The 16468-nt window shown below is 47.7% G+C and overlaps 1 protein-coding gene across 1 annotated transcript in view; it reads left to right on the top strand.

Moving 5' to 3' along the window:
* Positions 1-15791: 15791 nt before the first annotated feature.
* The window catches only part of SYNPO (synaptopodin), a 103002-nt gene continuing 102325 nt past the window's right edge, over positions 15792-16468 (top strand). The window contains exon 1 of the mRNA XM_088478253.1: positions 15792-15899. The gene's annotated coding sequence lies outside the window, so the exon portion shown is untranslated. The remainder of the gene's footprint in view (positions 15900-16468) is intronic.

Genomic DNA, 16468 nt, shown 5'->3' with positions numbered 1-16468 from the left:
TGTCCGAAGAATTTGTGTAGATCTTATAGAGTATAAATGCACTGGTCAAAAGTTCAAACTATTCCATTTTATTAGACAACAATGTCAATGTCTCAGCTGTAAGTAGTGTAACAGATATAGGCCCTCTCCAGTTTGTGGGAGTTTAACATAGTTTCCATTTTAATCCTTAAGATTGAGTTATTCTTACATGGCAGGGATATAATATGACACCCCCATACTTTCACAATCACTTCCTTATCCAGTGCGGTGTTTGTTTTACTTGCAGTAAATATTCTTCAGCAGACCTTGGTTATTTCTGTTTCCACTGGAAAAAGAATAAATTTGATGAGCTCTGTACAGTCTTAAAACGTAACTTAATGTTTTGATTAAGAGCTGGGAGAGACTTCTGTTTATAGGTCTAATTAGCCAAGGGAATAGTATAGCCTCGTTTATGGGTTCGGCTCTATGTTAGTATATTAGAATTTGTTTTTTTTTGTGCACCGTAATTTTGTGTAGCCAGATTACAATAACATATTTACAGTGCTGCGATCTGGTCTTTGTTTCCAGGATTTCCTAAAGGCTCTTACGAGAAACCCATCATTTTTGGGAATTATAGAATTATGGGTCTGAGCTTGATTTAAAGGCCCAAATGTAATAGTCTGCGAAATAGCCTGGCCAGCGGCGAGATTTCGGCAACGTAGCATCAAGATTTGAAGCTACTTTTTTTTTTGCAAGAACCTGGTTTTGTCTTTTAATAAAATTGGCGCTTTAAAATTTGAGGCTACATTGGCAAATTCATGCCGCTCCCTGCAACCATCGGCCAAAATCTGTGTCAACATGTATTACTTCAATAATACAGAGAAACACAGTAAGCACTGTGTGACATATATAAGAATATTTATTAAAACCTAGACAGAATAATAGTTTAAAAAGTGTAAATTATAAGTCAATTGTACATGTGTGCACATGGCATACTTGCCTACCTTTATATTTGTGTTCCCAGGAGATGCCCTGGTAAGACAAGCAGGAGGGTGGAGACGGGGGGGGGGCCTGACGATTTACATAATTAAGTCCCGCCCCTTCATGGCAAATTCCCACAATTGGATCAAATTTAAATAGGGGGCGGGGCCAAATGACGCGAATCATGCAGAATCACAACAACATTAAGCCCCGCCCCCTGCACAGAGACCCGCGATCGCCGAGGAAATTCTCCCCATTATGCCCACTTCACTAGGAAGTGGGCAGAATGCAGGAGAAGTGCCTACCCTTCCGGGGGGTTACCCTAAAAATCATGAGCCTCTCGCGAATTCCGGGAGGGTAGGCATGTATGAATGGGCGTAACTACCATAGGTGCAAGGGGTGCAGCTGCTATGGGACCCAGAGATGAGGGGGGCCATCATCCTTGTCAAAGTTACATGTGATATATACATTTTTCACCATTGGGTGGTACATAGGGGCCCTTACAAACTTTTGCTATGGGGCCTTCAAATATCTTGTTAAAACCTCTTGTAATAGGGTAATGTAAAAAACCACATCAGATCTCCATTAAAGCTACTCATTATAGATATTTCGTTACAGAGAGTCTCAAATGTAGAAAACCAGGTCCCAATTTATTAATGAAAGGATATTACCAGCTTCCTATAGCAATACAAGGCTTGTTTAGTGCATCTTAATGCGATGGATATGAGCAGGGGCGTTTTAAGAGAGGAGGGGTCCCATGTGCAGACTCAGTGCGGGCCCCTTCCTCTCTCCAGCGGTGCCACGGCGGCCGCAGGTGCAGTAGATTCTAGGTTAAGTGCCTGAATCTACTGCACATGCACAGGTCTCCAGGAAAATGGCGCCCACACCATTTTCCCGGGGACAGCAGTACTGTGTATGTGTGCCGCCATTTTCCCAGTGATTTTTGCTGCTCTGCAGTGCTGGCCCGGCGCTGCAGAGCAGCATTATGGAGAAAATGGACAGGTAAGTATAGAGACTATAATGGGTACAAGGTATGCATTGTGGGCCCCTCTCAACCCAGAGGCCTTTGCGCACCACACACCCTGCACCCATCATAGATACGCCTCCGGATACGGGTGTACTCTAGGTATCTAAATGATAGTGCTGTACCTGTGTTAGCGCAGCTCTGTGTGACAGATGTAAATTAAATCCTTGGTGATAGAGGTGGGAAATAGTGAAGATGATGAATCCAGAACCGGTGTGTGAAGTGTGAATGAAGGTCCGTGGTGGTGAAGCACATATCTGAGGCAGAACAACAAATGCCTCTGATGAAGTTGGGTGCTGCCCTTGGCCCAGTAGGTCGCGCATGCGCACTTGTCTCACTGCTCCAAAAGGAACAGTGAAGCCGCTCGCGGGGACAATGATTTTTGCCCTTTACCCGTAATCCAACCAATGTAGTAAAATGTATTCAAAAGTGACGTGCAAAGTTAACAAGCTGTATGATCACTGCACTTGCCCAGGAAGCGCCAGGAGGGGTCCTGGGAGTGCAGTGGAGGCATAGCCGCTCCCCCTAGACCCAACACACACACCCCAGGCTTAACCCCCTCCACCACGTGATGCCACCATGACGTAGGAATGGCCATCGGTGGGTTGTCCATCGATGGGTCCATTGGTGGTTACTATCGATGGCACGCAAACCATCTATGGTGAACCATCAATGGTTTGCACCCCTCGATGGCCAACGCTGCAGGAAAGAATGGCGGGCTGCAGGCCAATAAAAAAACAGGGGCGGGGCTTAATGGCACCAGGGGGGCGGTGCTAAGCTCCGTTCCGTCAGAAAGAAAAAAAAACATTGGCTCACATTCATTCATCGATGGCTAAAAACCATTGGCTCTTAGCCATCGATGGTAAAAAAAAAGGTCAACATCAGTCATAAACCATCGATGATTTCAAATCATGGCCATCCCTACCATGACGCACCACAGGAATGTCCACTCCAACAAGACGTGCTGCTACGCCCCCCACCAGTGGTCACACTGGGCCCATCCAATGTCTCCACAACATTGCACTTGAAACTTTAACCACCTGTTGATTCATTGAATCAGATGAAAAACTGTGTTCAGGGTTGTATGTACACCCTGAAGCCTTATTGCAACCATTGCATCTGAGTCCGCCGCACCTTCCTAGATGTGGGAACCATTTTATAACACTAAGCTGCCCATTTCTCTGAGCCCCGCGTTCCTTCTTAGCCAGGGCAATGGGAACAAGTGTTAGTTTGTTATATACTTTTATTCTTTTTCCATTGTCTGTGCTTCTATTCAACAGACTATGAAGCTGCTAATACTTTGCTAGGCACTTTCCACTTCAGCGGTTTAGCATCAATAAACTGTTGTGCGACATGTTGATGACTGAAATAATAGACAGACAGCTCGTTAACAAAACAGAACCATAATGACAAAGCACATTAAGTACTAGTTGGCGTTGTTTAGGTTTACGATTTGAAAGATTAATGTTTGTTTCCAGCGTGATTAGATATGGGGAGTGAAGTAAGCATTAGCCTTCATTAAGGAACTGGGAAAACACAGGCACGCAACGCAATTGTATCACCAATGTATCATTTTGACAGCGGCACCATCACTGAGGGGCACACCTAAATTCGGGAAGTGCCTTTGTACAGATATTTTACATGACCATTGGCAGGGGTGTGGTATGAGATGTGCACACGCCGACATAAGGACAAACGTCACCTAAAAGTCCAGTCTACTATCAGCACTTGGTCTATTTTGCTCCTCACACAAAATGGACCCCATTTACCAATGAATCTCCAGCACCTCTGAGGAAGGATAGAAATGAAAGTGTTTTTCTGAGGTACAAGACCCTGGGCCTGATTCAGAGTACACACAACTCCATTTTGCGGAGGAATCCTGCGACTTTTCTCACTGTGCTGTAGATAACAATATGTATAGATGACTATGTACAGTCATACACATCTCGGCAGCATCTCCATGTGTGGCTGAGGGGGTATAACTGGGCATTTGTAAGTGCAGTGCCCGACCAGCCAGTAGCCTGATCAGGCTGCAGCCTAGGGCAACCACTGCCATCTGCACTGCTGCCAGAATTGGTTTAATGTAACTGCTGAGCTCTCCGTAAAGCTCCTGAAAGCTAGAAGCTGATTGGTTGCTATGGGCAACTTCTCCACTTTTTCTCTTAAGAAGGTTTGATACATCTCCCCCCATGTGTGCTGGCTTGCCATGGGTTAAGCATGGTGGGACAGTGGTAAGTATCGGTGTTTCACAGCGCTATATGTGAAGTTTGGATTTCCATCTGGTGATTCATGTTCTTTCCACAGTCCACAGTGTGCGTGTTGTAGGCAATTTAGACTGGGGCAGGGACAGATGTGACTGACAAATACTCTCTTTACTGTGCTGCATAATATGATTGGTGCTATATAAAAAACCCATAACAGTAAGACACCTGAAGGTAGTCTGGAATGGGCAGGCAACCAGGGACCGTCCCACAGATTCCCACACTGGGATGGATCCAATGTGACTGAGATGGACACCTGGGACAATAGGACAGCTAAAGCAGGAACAGAAAACCTGAGTAAGATAGCCAGGCTGCATATCCACTACACAAGTGTAGAACGACTGTACGATTACAACATCGTAATCATTCAATCGTCCTTCATCCTGTGCAGTGGATATTGTGCCCACACTGAACGATATGTTGCCCAGTGCCGGCACCCTCCCTCATCCCCGAACATGCACAAACTGTCGATATCGGCAGGTTGGCCTGCGTGTTCAGATGACAAATGCCGACCACGACCAGCGGAACGCGCATCGCTGGTCGTTGCCGGCATAATTACTGCACGATTAATGAACGATTTCGTTATCGTTCAATTGTTAATTTTAATCGTTTAGTGGAAACGCACCTTTACTTGGGCTGTGCATTTTAATTGCTGTTGGTTTTTAAAGAAAGAATACCCGCCCCCTATTGTTAACCTTTTCACTGCTGAGCTGATTTTGAACAAACCTGGAATCGAGGACATAGAGTTGCAGGCAAGCCCATTTTTGTGGATGAAACATGCAATTTTTCACACTGCGCTCACGTCCGAGCTGAGCATTCGCAACTTTGCGCAACTGCTTACAATTTTGTGTTGTACTTGTCTGAGCCACCTCTCCACTTCTGGCTAAACGGGTGTTAATGGGTGGCAGCTGGGCTTTAGCATCTAAGCTGTTAGTGTTTTGAGGATGTGGTTTAGATGTGTAGGCTGGTGCAAATGTGCACTGATAATGGTGACAGCCGCTTTCACAAACAGGGAGGTGCGGTAGAATACAGGGGGAGATCCGCATCCATTTATGGCTGATGTGGCTGACTGGCCTGCATCACTGACACGGGGCCTGAGTATGTTTTGTAAATGGAGTCCGCTGTTGATGTTTTTGTATGTGAAGGGCAATTACGTTTGCGTTATTATTGGGTGTTTTGCAAACTGTCCATATTCATAGTGTTTACATTCAGAATTCTGACAACAGAATGTTGACATGTTCTGAATATTGACATTCACAATGTGAACAAGTGCAGAACTTACCCATAGCAACCAATCAGGCTCTTGCTATCATTTTATAGAATGTACCTTAAAAATAATAACTATAAGCTAATGCTATGGGCAACCTCTCCTCTTGTCCTCTTTAGAAGGTTTGACACATCTGCTCCGATATATACCTATAACCAGGGCCGTAACTAGGGTAGTGCGACCGGTGCCATGGTACAGGGCACCGCAGGGTAGGGGGCGCTGTTTGAGCCTGTCAGTTTTCCTGTTTATTATCATTCTCACTTGTAGCTTCCTCTGCTTTTATCCCCAGCATCTCCTGGCCTTCCCTATCTCTTCCCTGGCCCTTCCCCATGAAGCCTTAGCCCTTTTTCAGGTGCACTATCTTATGTCCCTATTTAAATAATAGGGGGGGGGGGGCGCCAATGCTCTCTCTGGCACAGGTCACCAAAAAGTCTGGTTACGGCTCTGCCCATAACTTCCAGACAGCAGCACTTAAGGTGTTAGAAGCCGCTGTAGTATCGGGTACAGTGCTCATGTACTGATTTGTCTAGCGCTGTATGAGGAACTTGCTACAAATAATCTCTCCTATAGACATCATCTCGTGTTACCATATTACTGTTACATTACATACTGAGCTAATCAGCTAAATTGTTACCATACTGATGTTTTACTATATCATGTGGTTTTGTAAAGTAACCTTTGATTCCGCTATACTGTAAATCACATTATAATATTATTATTGCTATTTATGTGTTTACTTCCTTGTAGCTTCATCTTTGACCTGCTGGGAGCGGATACCTCTGATAGTGTGCTGCGTTTTCTGATTGTCAGCTTTTCACACCTCGCTGATTCTGCATCTGATGTAGTCATGAAAGCCCAAAAATGGAGTTCATCAGTGTGTGCCCCATATGCCCTCTCCTCATGCACATGTTACTCCTCACCAGTCTGTCATGCACATGTCCCTTCCTTACCAATCTGTAATCCATGTTTCCCCTCTTCACTAGTCTGTCATCTACATACCCCCTCTACACCAGTCTGCCATCTATATGCCCCTCCTTACCATTCTGTCACCCACATGCCCCCTCCTCACCATTCTGTCACCCACATGCTCCCTCCTCATCAGTCTGTCATCCACATGCCCTCTACTCACCATTCTGTCACCCACATGCCTCCTCCTCACCAGTCTGTCATCCACATGCCCCCTCCTCACCATTCTGTCATCCACTTGCCCCCTCCTCACCAGTCTGTCATCAAAATGCCCCCTCCTCACCAGTCTGTCATCCAAATGCCCCCTCCTCACCAATCTGTCATCCACATGCCCCCTCCTCACCAGTCTGTCATCCACATGCCCCCTCATCACCATTCTGTCATACACATGCCCCCTCCGCACCAGTCTGTCATCCACATGCTCCTTCCTCAACCAGTCTGTCATCCACATGCCACCCCTCCTCACCATTCTGTCATCCACATGCCCCCACTCACCATTCTGTCACCTACATGCCTCCTCCTCACCCGTGTGTCATCCACATGCCCCCTCCTCACCATTCTGTCATCCACTTGCCCCATCTTCACCAGTCTGAAATCCACATGCCCCCTCCTCACCAATCTGCCATCCACATGCCCCCTCCTCACCAGTCTGTCATCCACATGCCCCCTCCTCACCATTCTCTCATCCACATGCCCCCTCCTCACCAGTCTGTCATCCACATGCTCCTTCCTCACCATTCTGTCATCCACATGCCCCCTCTCTGTACCAGTCTGTCATCCACATGCTCCCTCCTCACCAGTCTGTCATCCACATGCCCCCTCCTCACCAGTCTGCCATCCACATGCTCCCTCCTCACCATTCTGTCATCCACATGCCCCCTCTCTGTACCAGTCTGTCATCCACATGCTCCCTCCACACCAGTCTGTCATCCACATGCCTCCTCACCATTCCGTCATCCACATGTCCCCTCTCTGTACCAGTCTGTCATCCACATACTCCCTCCTCACCATTCTGTCATCCACATGCCCCCTCCTCACCATTCTGTCATTCACATGCCCCCTCCTTACCATTCTGTCATCCACATGCCCCCTCCTCACCATTCTGTCATCCACATGCCCCCTCCTCACCAGTATGTCATCCACATGCTCCCTCCTCACCAATCTGTCATCCACATGCCCCCTCCTCACCAGTCTGTGATCCACATGCCCCCTCTCTTTACCAGTCTGTCATCCACATGCCCCCTCCTCACCAATCTGTCATCCACATGCCCCCTCCTCACCAGTCTGTCACCCACATGCCCCCTCCTCACCAGTCTGTCACCCACATGCCCCCTCCTCACCATTCTGTCATCCACATTCTCCCTCCTCACCAGTATGTCATCCACATTCTCCCTCCTCACCAGTCTGTCATCCACATGCTCCCTCCTCACCAATCTGTCATCCACATGCTCCCTCCTCACCAGTCTGTCACCCACATGCTCCGTCCTCAACAATCTGTCATCCACATGCTCCCTCCTCACCAGTCTGTCATCCACATGCCCCCTCCTCACCAGTCTGTCATCTACATGCCCCCTCCTCACCAGTCTGTCATCCACATGCTCCCTCCTCACCAGTCTGTCACCCACATGCCCCCTCTCTTTACCAGTCTGTCATCCACATGCTCCCTCCTCACCAGTCTGTCATTCACATGCCCCCTCCTCACCAGTCTGTCATCCACATGCTCCCTACTCACCAATCTGTAACCCACATGTCCCTCCTCACCAGTCTGTCATCCACATGTCCCTCCTCACCATTCTGCAACCCACATGTCCCTTTCTCAGCAGTCTGTCATCCATATGCCACATCCTCTACAGTTCACTTGTAGCTTCCTCTGCTTTTATCCCCAGCATCTCCTGGCTGCCCTATCTCTTCCCTGGCCCTTCCCCATGAAGCCTTGGCCCTTTTTCAGGTGCACTATCTTATGTCCCTATTTAAATAATAGGGGGGGGGGGCGCCAATGCTCTCTCTGGCACAGGTCACCAAAAAGTCTAGTTACGGCTCTGCCCATAACCTCCAGACAGCAGCACCTAAGGTGTTAGAAGCTGCTGTATTATCGGGTACAGTGCTCATGTACTGATTTGTCTAGCGCTGTATGAGGAACTTGCTACAAATAATCTCTCCTATAGACATCATCTCGTGTTACCGTATTACTGTTACATTACATACTGAGCTAATCAGCTAAATTGTTACCATACTGATGTTTTACTATATCGTGTGGTTTTGTAAAGTAACCTTTGATTCCGCTATACTGTAAATCACATTATAATATTATTATTGCTATTTATGTGTTTACTTCCTTGTAGCTTCATCTTTGACCTGCTGGGAGCGGATACCTCTGATAGTGTGCTGCGTTTTCTGATTGTCAGCTTTTCACACCTCGCTGATTCTGCATCTGATGTAGTCATGAAAGCCCAAAAATGGGACTGCACACAGTAATGGAGTTCATCAGTGTGTGCCCCATATGCCCTCTCCTCAAGCACATGTTACTCCTCACCAGTCTGTCATGCACATGTCCCTTCCTTACCAATCTGTAATCCATGTTTCCCCTCTTCACTAGTCTGTCATCTACATGCCCCCTTCTCACTAGTCTGTCATTCACATACCCCCTCTACACCAGTCTGCCATCTATATGCCCCTCCTTACATTCTGTCACCCACATGCCCCCTCCTCACCATTCTGTCATCCAAATGCCCCCTCCTCACCATTCTGTCATCCACATGCCCCCTCCTCACCAGTCTGTCATCCACATGCCCCCTCCTCACCATTCTGTCATACACATGCCCCCTCCTCACCAGTCTGTCATCCACATGCTCCTTCCTCACCAGTGTGTCATCCACATACCACCCCTCCTCACCATTCTGTCATCCACATGCCCCCACTCACCATTCTGTCACCTACATGCCTCCTCCTCACCCGTGTGTCATCCACATGCCCCCTCCTCACCATTCTGTCATTCACTTGCCCCATCTTCACCAGTCTGTAATCCACATGCCCCCTCCTCACCAATCTGTCATCCACATGCCCCCTCCTCACCCATCTGTCATCCACATGCCCCCTCCTCACCATTCTCTCATCCACATGCCCCCTCCTCACCAGTCTGTCATCCACATGCTCCTTCCTCACCATTCTGTCATCCACATGCCCCCTCCCTGTACCAGTCTATCATCCACATGCTCCCTCCTCACCAGTCTGTCATCGACATGCCCCCTCCTCACCAGTCTGTCATCTACATGCTCCCTCCTCACCTTTCTGTCATCCACATGCCCCCTCTCTTTACCAGTCTGTCATCCACATGCCCCCTCCTCACCAGTCTGTCATCCACATGCCCCCTCCTCACCATTCTGTCATCCACATGCCCCCTCCTCACCAGTCTGCCATCCACATGCTCCCTCCTCACCATTCTGTCATCCACATGCCCCCTCTCTGTACCAATATGTCATCCACATGCTCCCTCCACACCAGTCTGTCATCCACATGTCTCCTCCTCACTATTCTGTCATCCACATGCCCCCTCTCTGTACCAGTCTGTCATCCACATACTCTCTCCTCACCATTCTGTCATCCACATGCCCCCTCCTCACCATTCTGTCATCCACATGCCCCCTCCTTACCATTTTGTCATCCACATGCTCCCTCCTCACCAGTATGTCATCCACATGCTCCCTCCTCACCAATCTGTCATCCACATGCCCCCTCCTCACCAGTCTGTGATCCACATGCCCCATCTCTTTACCAGTCTGTCATCCACATGCCCCCTCCTCACCAATCTGTCATCCACATGCCCCCTCCTCACCAGTCTGTCATCCACATGCCCCCTCCTCACCATTCTGTCATCCACATGCCCCCTCCTTACCATTCTGTCATCCACATGCCCCCTCCTCACCAGTATGTCATCCACATGCTCCCTCCTCACCAATCTGTCATCCACATGCCCCCTCCTCACCAGTCTGTGATCCACATGCCCTCTCTCTTTACCAGTCTGTCATCCACATGCCCCCTCCTCACCAATCTGTCATCCACATGCCCCCTCCTCACCAGTCTGTCACCCACATGCCCCCTCCTCACCAGTCTGTCACCCACATGCCCCCTCCTCACCATTCTGTCATCCACATTCTCCCTCCTCACCAGTATGTCATCCACATTCTCCCTCCTCACCATTCTGTCATCCACATTCTCCCTCCTCACCAGTATGTCATCCACATTCTCCCTCCTCACCAGTCTGTCATCCACATGCTCCCTCCTCACCAATCTGTCACCCACATGCTCCCTCCTCACCAGTCTGTCACCCACATGCTCCGTCCTCAACAATCTGTCATCCACATGCTCCCTCCTCACCAGTCTGTCATCCACATGCCCCCTCCTCACCAGTCTGTCATCCACATGCCCCCTCCTCACCAGTCTGTCATCCACATGCTCCCTCCTCACCAGTCTGTCATCCACATGCTCCCTCCTCACCAATCTGTCACCCACATGCTCCCTCCTCACCAGTCTGTCACCCACATGCTCCCTCATCAACAATCTGTCACCCACATGCTCCCTCCTCACCAGTCTGTCATCCACATGCCCCCTCCTCACCAGTCTGTCATCCACATGCCCCCTCCTCACCAGTCTGTCATCCACATGCTCCCTCCTCACCAGTCTGTCACCCACATGCCCCCTCTCTTTACCAGTCTGTCATCCACATGCCCCCTCCTCACCAGTCTGTCATCCACATGCCCCCTCCTCACCAGTCTGTCATCCACATGCTCCCTACTCACCAATCTGTAACCCACATGTCCCTCCTCACCATTCTGCAACCCACATGTCCCTTTCTCAGCAGTCTGTCATCCATATGCCACATCCTCTACAGTCAGTGTCCCACATGCCCACATCTTCTCAGTTTGCAGTGCAGGCCACGCAATGGTGATATCATGATGCCATATTGATTGCAAAAGTAGTTAGAATACAATTTTTGCATCTGAAATAAGAGGCAGATTCATGATCTGTTGCATTCTCATTACACTTTGCTGCTCACCCTACCGCAAAATCCCCAACCAACCCAAGAGAAAGTGTGGGGTCACCCCATCATAGTGAAAGCTAGATCAAGGCTTATCAGAACGGGACTGGTGCCGCTTAGGGGGTGTTCAAAACAAGTCACCTCTGTGTGTCTACCAACCTTTTGTTAAAAAAAGCTGGGGTTTTACCGTTCAAAATGGGTTGTAGACGCTGGGATAATGAACAGGACTAGGACACTTGGAATCATTGGGATTTCCACCCAAGTGGCCCTTTTATAATGGACACAGGGTCCTAAGGCTGGAGCGATGTCAGGCCGATATGCCATTTCGTAACGACATATCACCTATATCGCTCAGTGTGTACACATGATTGTGCGCTCTAGCGGTCGCTAGCGATGGTCGCCAGGTTTGATGTGCTGTACATCAAACCTAGCGATATTATTGTAAATGAATTATGTAACGGTGATCGTTCAGTCGTTCATTAAAGTCGTCTGGTGTGGACACACAATTACTGTTCGCGGGCATTCGTTCTGATGTCAGAATGAATGCCGTTGCTCCAGTGTGTACCCAGCCTAAGATCCTTGCTCCAATTTAACCAAACAAGTAACAAATTAATAAACACACATATGTTTTAAATAAATGTAATTGAATAAAAGTTTCCCCAAAAATTCTTATTTACCTACAGCAAGGGTGGGGAACCATTTTTCTGCCGAGGGCCATTTTGATATATATAACATTATTTGCGGGCCCAGTTCAGGACATGCCCCCTCCATGTGACATCACACAGGGGTGGGGCCTCAATCGCCAGTGATTACAGGAATAGCCGGAGCATCCTGAGGATGCTCCGGGGAGCTGTAAAGGCAGCGGCGTGACCGTCTGAAGTGTCCTAAGAATGCTCCAGGCTGCACTGCTGCATAGATTCTGGCTGCAGGGTACCATTCTAGGCACCCTGCTAGCCAGATGAAGGCTTGCAGAAAAAAGCTCCAAGGGCCAGACCAAATGATTCCACGGGTCTTATACGGCCCCTGGGCCTGAGGTTCCCCATCCCTGACCTACAGTATTATATATAAAATTAAAATCTGTCCTGTTTCTTGACTAGTCATAATCCAAAAAATAAATATCCTCATAAAAAAAAGATAAAACTGAATTTTTGCACTGGAGGCTGCTGAGTGATCAAATCAGGCTGTCTCCCGTTACTCCCATTCCACGGCAACCAATCACAAGTGTTTCCTCACACTTCAGCTAGTGGTGAAGGGGAGCCCTGAAGTGGGAACATTCGTATTATATACTGGTGGCCACCCCATATCTCCAGCTGGGAGTCACTGAAGGCCCTCACCATGTAGGGGCTAATAAGGCTGGAGCTCGGAGCAGTGGGCCTCCATTACTGTTCCATTACTGTCCCATACAGTCGGCTCATCTGCTCATATTAAAATCTGCCACTGCCCATCTCACTCTGGATGCGGGAAGCCCACAGAACACCGGCCCTTTGATGTTTTAGGCCCAATGTGCCTAGAACACCATGCACCCAGGGTAGATATACAAGTGGTGAGGCAATAAGTTAAAAGGAACCAACATCTATAATTAATGCATAACTGGGCATATGTTGTGAGTAGAGTTAGGATATGATAAAAATCCAGATTACCTCAAGCATGTCAAAGAAATTATGGAGCAGTCTGGGGCATTGCATCAGTGAGTCAGGGTTTCAGTCATATTCTCTGCAACAAGACTGATGTCAAAAGTCAATGATAAAACAGAGCAGAAAAAGGGCCTAGCTGTTTTCAAACTGAAATAGATGACAGGCCTATGGCCTGCTGTACCAAAGTAAGAGTGTGGCTTCTGCCTTGACTCTGCTTCGGAAGAAGTTGACTTGATCAATGAAACGTGTTCGATTTTTTTTCCCTTTACCCACCTTGATACTCTCAGCCACCACCTCTGTTCCATGCCTCGTGCTCTGGTGGTCTTCATTGAGGATTCCCATTGAAAGAACACTATTATACCTCAACTTATCTATGTTACTACAAGTACCAGGTGTGTATTATTATTGTTTAGTTGTGATGAGATACAGTAGGCAAAAGCATGTGGCCCCATGTACTGTGCATTACTCTGCCTCCGTTTAGGTCAAGATCAAGGCATTTGTCATGCGAATGACCTTATGAAATCATTCTCGTGATGAAACGCATTGGACATGGCCTAAGTGGAGATAGGGTAATGCAGAGGATGTGAGACCATCTGTGAGGCTGACGCCTAGATGGTTTAACCTATCGTTTTCCAGCAATGAGGTAGGGTCCCAATGGCTGTAGAGCACAATATACGGGTTGGATGCAGGATCCCGACAGTGGCACCCTGATGGTCAAAATCCCAACAGATTTTGTTAGGTATTTTATCCCTAATCCTTCCCCTAACCCACCCCTCCAGCAGCCTAACCTTAACCCACCCCTTCTGCAGCCTAACCTTAACCATTCCGTCCCGCAGCCTAACCCTATCCCTCCCCCCCCGAGTGCCTATCCCTAACCCTAATACTTACCAACAAGATCTGTCGGGATAGTGACCATCGACATTCTGACGGTCGGGATCCTGATTACATCCCCCATATACAGACACTGTAATAGCAGTTATAGATTATAACAAAACAAAGTGTGCTGGTACTTTTCTATGCTTACTTTCACTGTTGCTGATGTCTGTGTTTAATGCTGTGGATTATTTATATACATACATAGGGAGGAAGAGAACATTTTTCTATGAAAATGGTACTATTGCAAGTTGATACAAGAGAGCTATAGTAACGTTCATACTCTCGACACATATTGTTTCTGAATTTCCGGATTCCATCCTGTCTCCCGAACTAGTTATAAGAATTATAGATTATATATGCAAAAGGTGCAGGTACCGCTGAGTAGTGTTGGACTGGGGCATAAAGGGCACCACCAGGGAATGCAGTGGTAGGGGCCCAATCTTAAGGGGTGTGGCCAGCCACCAAAGAGGGTGTGGCTAGCCACAACAGAGGAACTTTTGCCAATCAAGCAAAGAACGGGGCCTTTTTATAAAAGGGGGGGACGGGGTATGTCAGGACCACCCACGTTAATTGTCAGGAGGGCTAATTGCCAAAGAAGCAAAACAAGCACCCAAGTTCATCCATGATCCTGCTCCCCCCCCTAGAGGTGGGGGTGGGGTCCTCCGGTAGTGTGGCCCACCGGGAATATCTCCTGTACCCCTCTGGACCAGTCCAACCCTGCCACTGAGTACTATCAGAAAGAAAGCACTTTCCTCCTTCTAGAAGGAACTATTCATATCGTGTAAACTAAATCAGTGACAATCCAATAAATAGTCTCAGATTTCACAAGCTCAGACTGTGACTGCTACCTACTTATTAGGCTACACCTTTGTTTGTACCTGAACCCGGACAGCGAACATTATCCGTACCGTAGGAGTGTTTGTACATGGGTGCCTGGCTGTGTGTTCTGCTTTACATATCTATTTTCTATTCTACACTCGTACATTCTACCAAGGGCTTTGCACTCCCCCTCCCCAGCCCATCACTGTGGGAAGCTACACAGTACTTTCCCCTGTACTGTATGTTATTCCTCCTTCTCCCATGTTATTTGCATGTTATACGCACTTTGTATTACTATCCCCAGTGAGCACAAAGGTCATGGTTTTTTTATTTTGCTCCCTGGAACTTGCAATTTACCCAACTGCGATATAGATATAGGTGTATAACTGTACATCTCCTTCCCTCTTATCTCCTTATTATCTTGGGGATCTGTGTGGTGTCTGCCTCTGCTGGCCTCTAACCCATAGCAATGAGATCAGAGTCCTGCCCTGCAGCAGCTGCAGTTGTTCTCCTGGCAGTGTCAGTGCTAGCACATTGGGTGTGTAAAGCTCTACACTGAGCAAATCCTTTCACTTTTTGGGCTGCAATCTGTAAGTAAAAGTGTTTTCTTTCTTTTTATTTGTAATAATCGCTATCCCCTCTATTGAATCATGATATCCCTATATTACACCATTATTAGACATTACAGTAAGAGCACACTGATACTGAGAATTGGGGATTCTTCTAAGTATAAGAAAGTCTGAACTTTCTTCCCACTGATCCCCAAATTCTACTCCTGCATCCAAGTCCACTGACTTCTGGAAACCTATAGCAGTCTAATTCCTTCAATATGTATGAAATATACCATATGCTGGGGTTTGCAGACAATAGGTGCTCTGTTTAATAAACTCCCCTCTCCACACCTCCTTCTCTCCTCCTCAGTGCACCCTCTTCCTGCCTTCTTCCTGAGCCTGGTCTGCTGAGTGACAGAGGGAGAGAGTGCTCTGGGCTGGGAGGCAGCAGCAGCAGCAGCAGGACCCAGCTCACTGTGGATAGGTTCAGGGACAGTAGATGCCTTGTGCAGGATTCAGCACAGAAGGTAAGATCCTGGGAGGGAGAGTGATGCATCACAGTGATGCAGGGACTGGTGGTGCTGACTGCTGAGGGGCAGCGTAGATTGGGGGAGTACATGACAGACTGGTGGAATACATGGGATGTGCAGGATAGAGCAACACTGTCATTTTGTGTAGCCATTATAATGAAATGCTGCTTTTTCACATGGTAACACATTTCAATTAGGAAAGAAATATTTTAAAAAAAGAATCCTGGATTTCTCTGAATCCTCATCTGCACTGATAGTACTGTTGTTTATTGTTTTTGTGGGAAAGAGTTGGGAAGTAACTTCATGATTTAGAGACAATGCAGATTCTACAATGATCTCCCAGATTCAACCACAGCTGGTCTGTGTGCGGTGATCCTGCAGTCAGAATGGGCTGAGGGGTGTACAGGTGTAGCTTGTATTGGGGGGACCTTATTGCTTAGTAGGGATACGGGGTGACTGCAAATGTGCAGAGCTGTGTAACTGTACAGTATGTATGTATCCAATGGGGATATTACATGTATGTATCCAATGGGGATATTACTAAGATATATATATATATATATATA

This window comes from Taudactylus pleione, unplaced genomic scaffold, assembly GCF_031769625.1.
Source record: "Taudactylus pleione unplaced genomic scaffold, aTauple2 ptg000212l, whole genome shotgun sequence".
Classification (NCBI taxonomy): domain Eukaryota; kingdom Metazoa; phylum Chordata; class Amphibia; order Anura; family Myobatrachidae; genus Taudactylus; species Taudactylus pleione.
The sequence above is the reverse complement of the archived record's forward strand: the minus strand, read 5'-3'. Positions and strand labels throughout refer to the sequence as shown.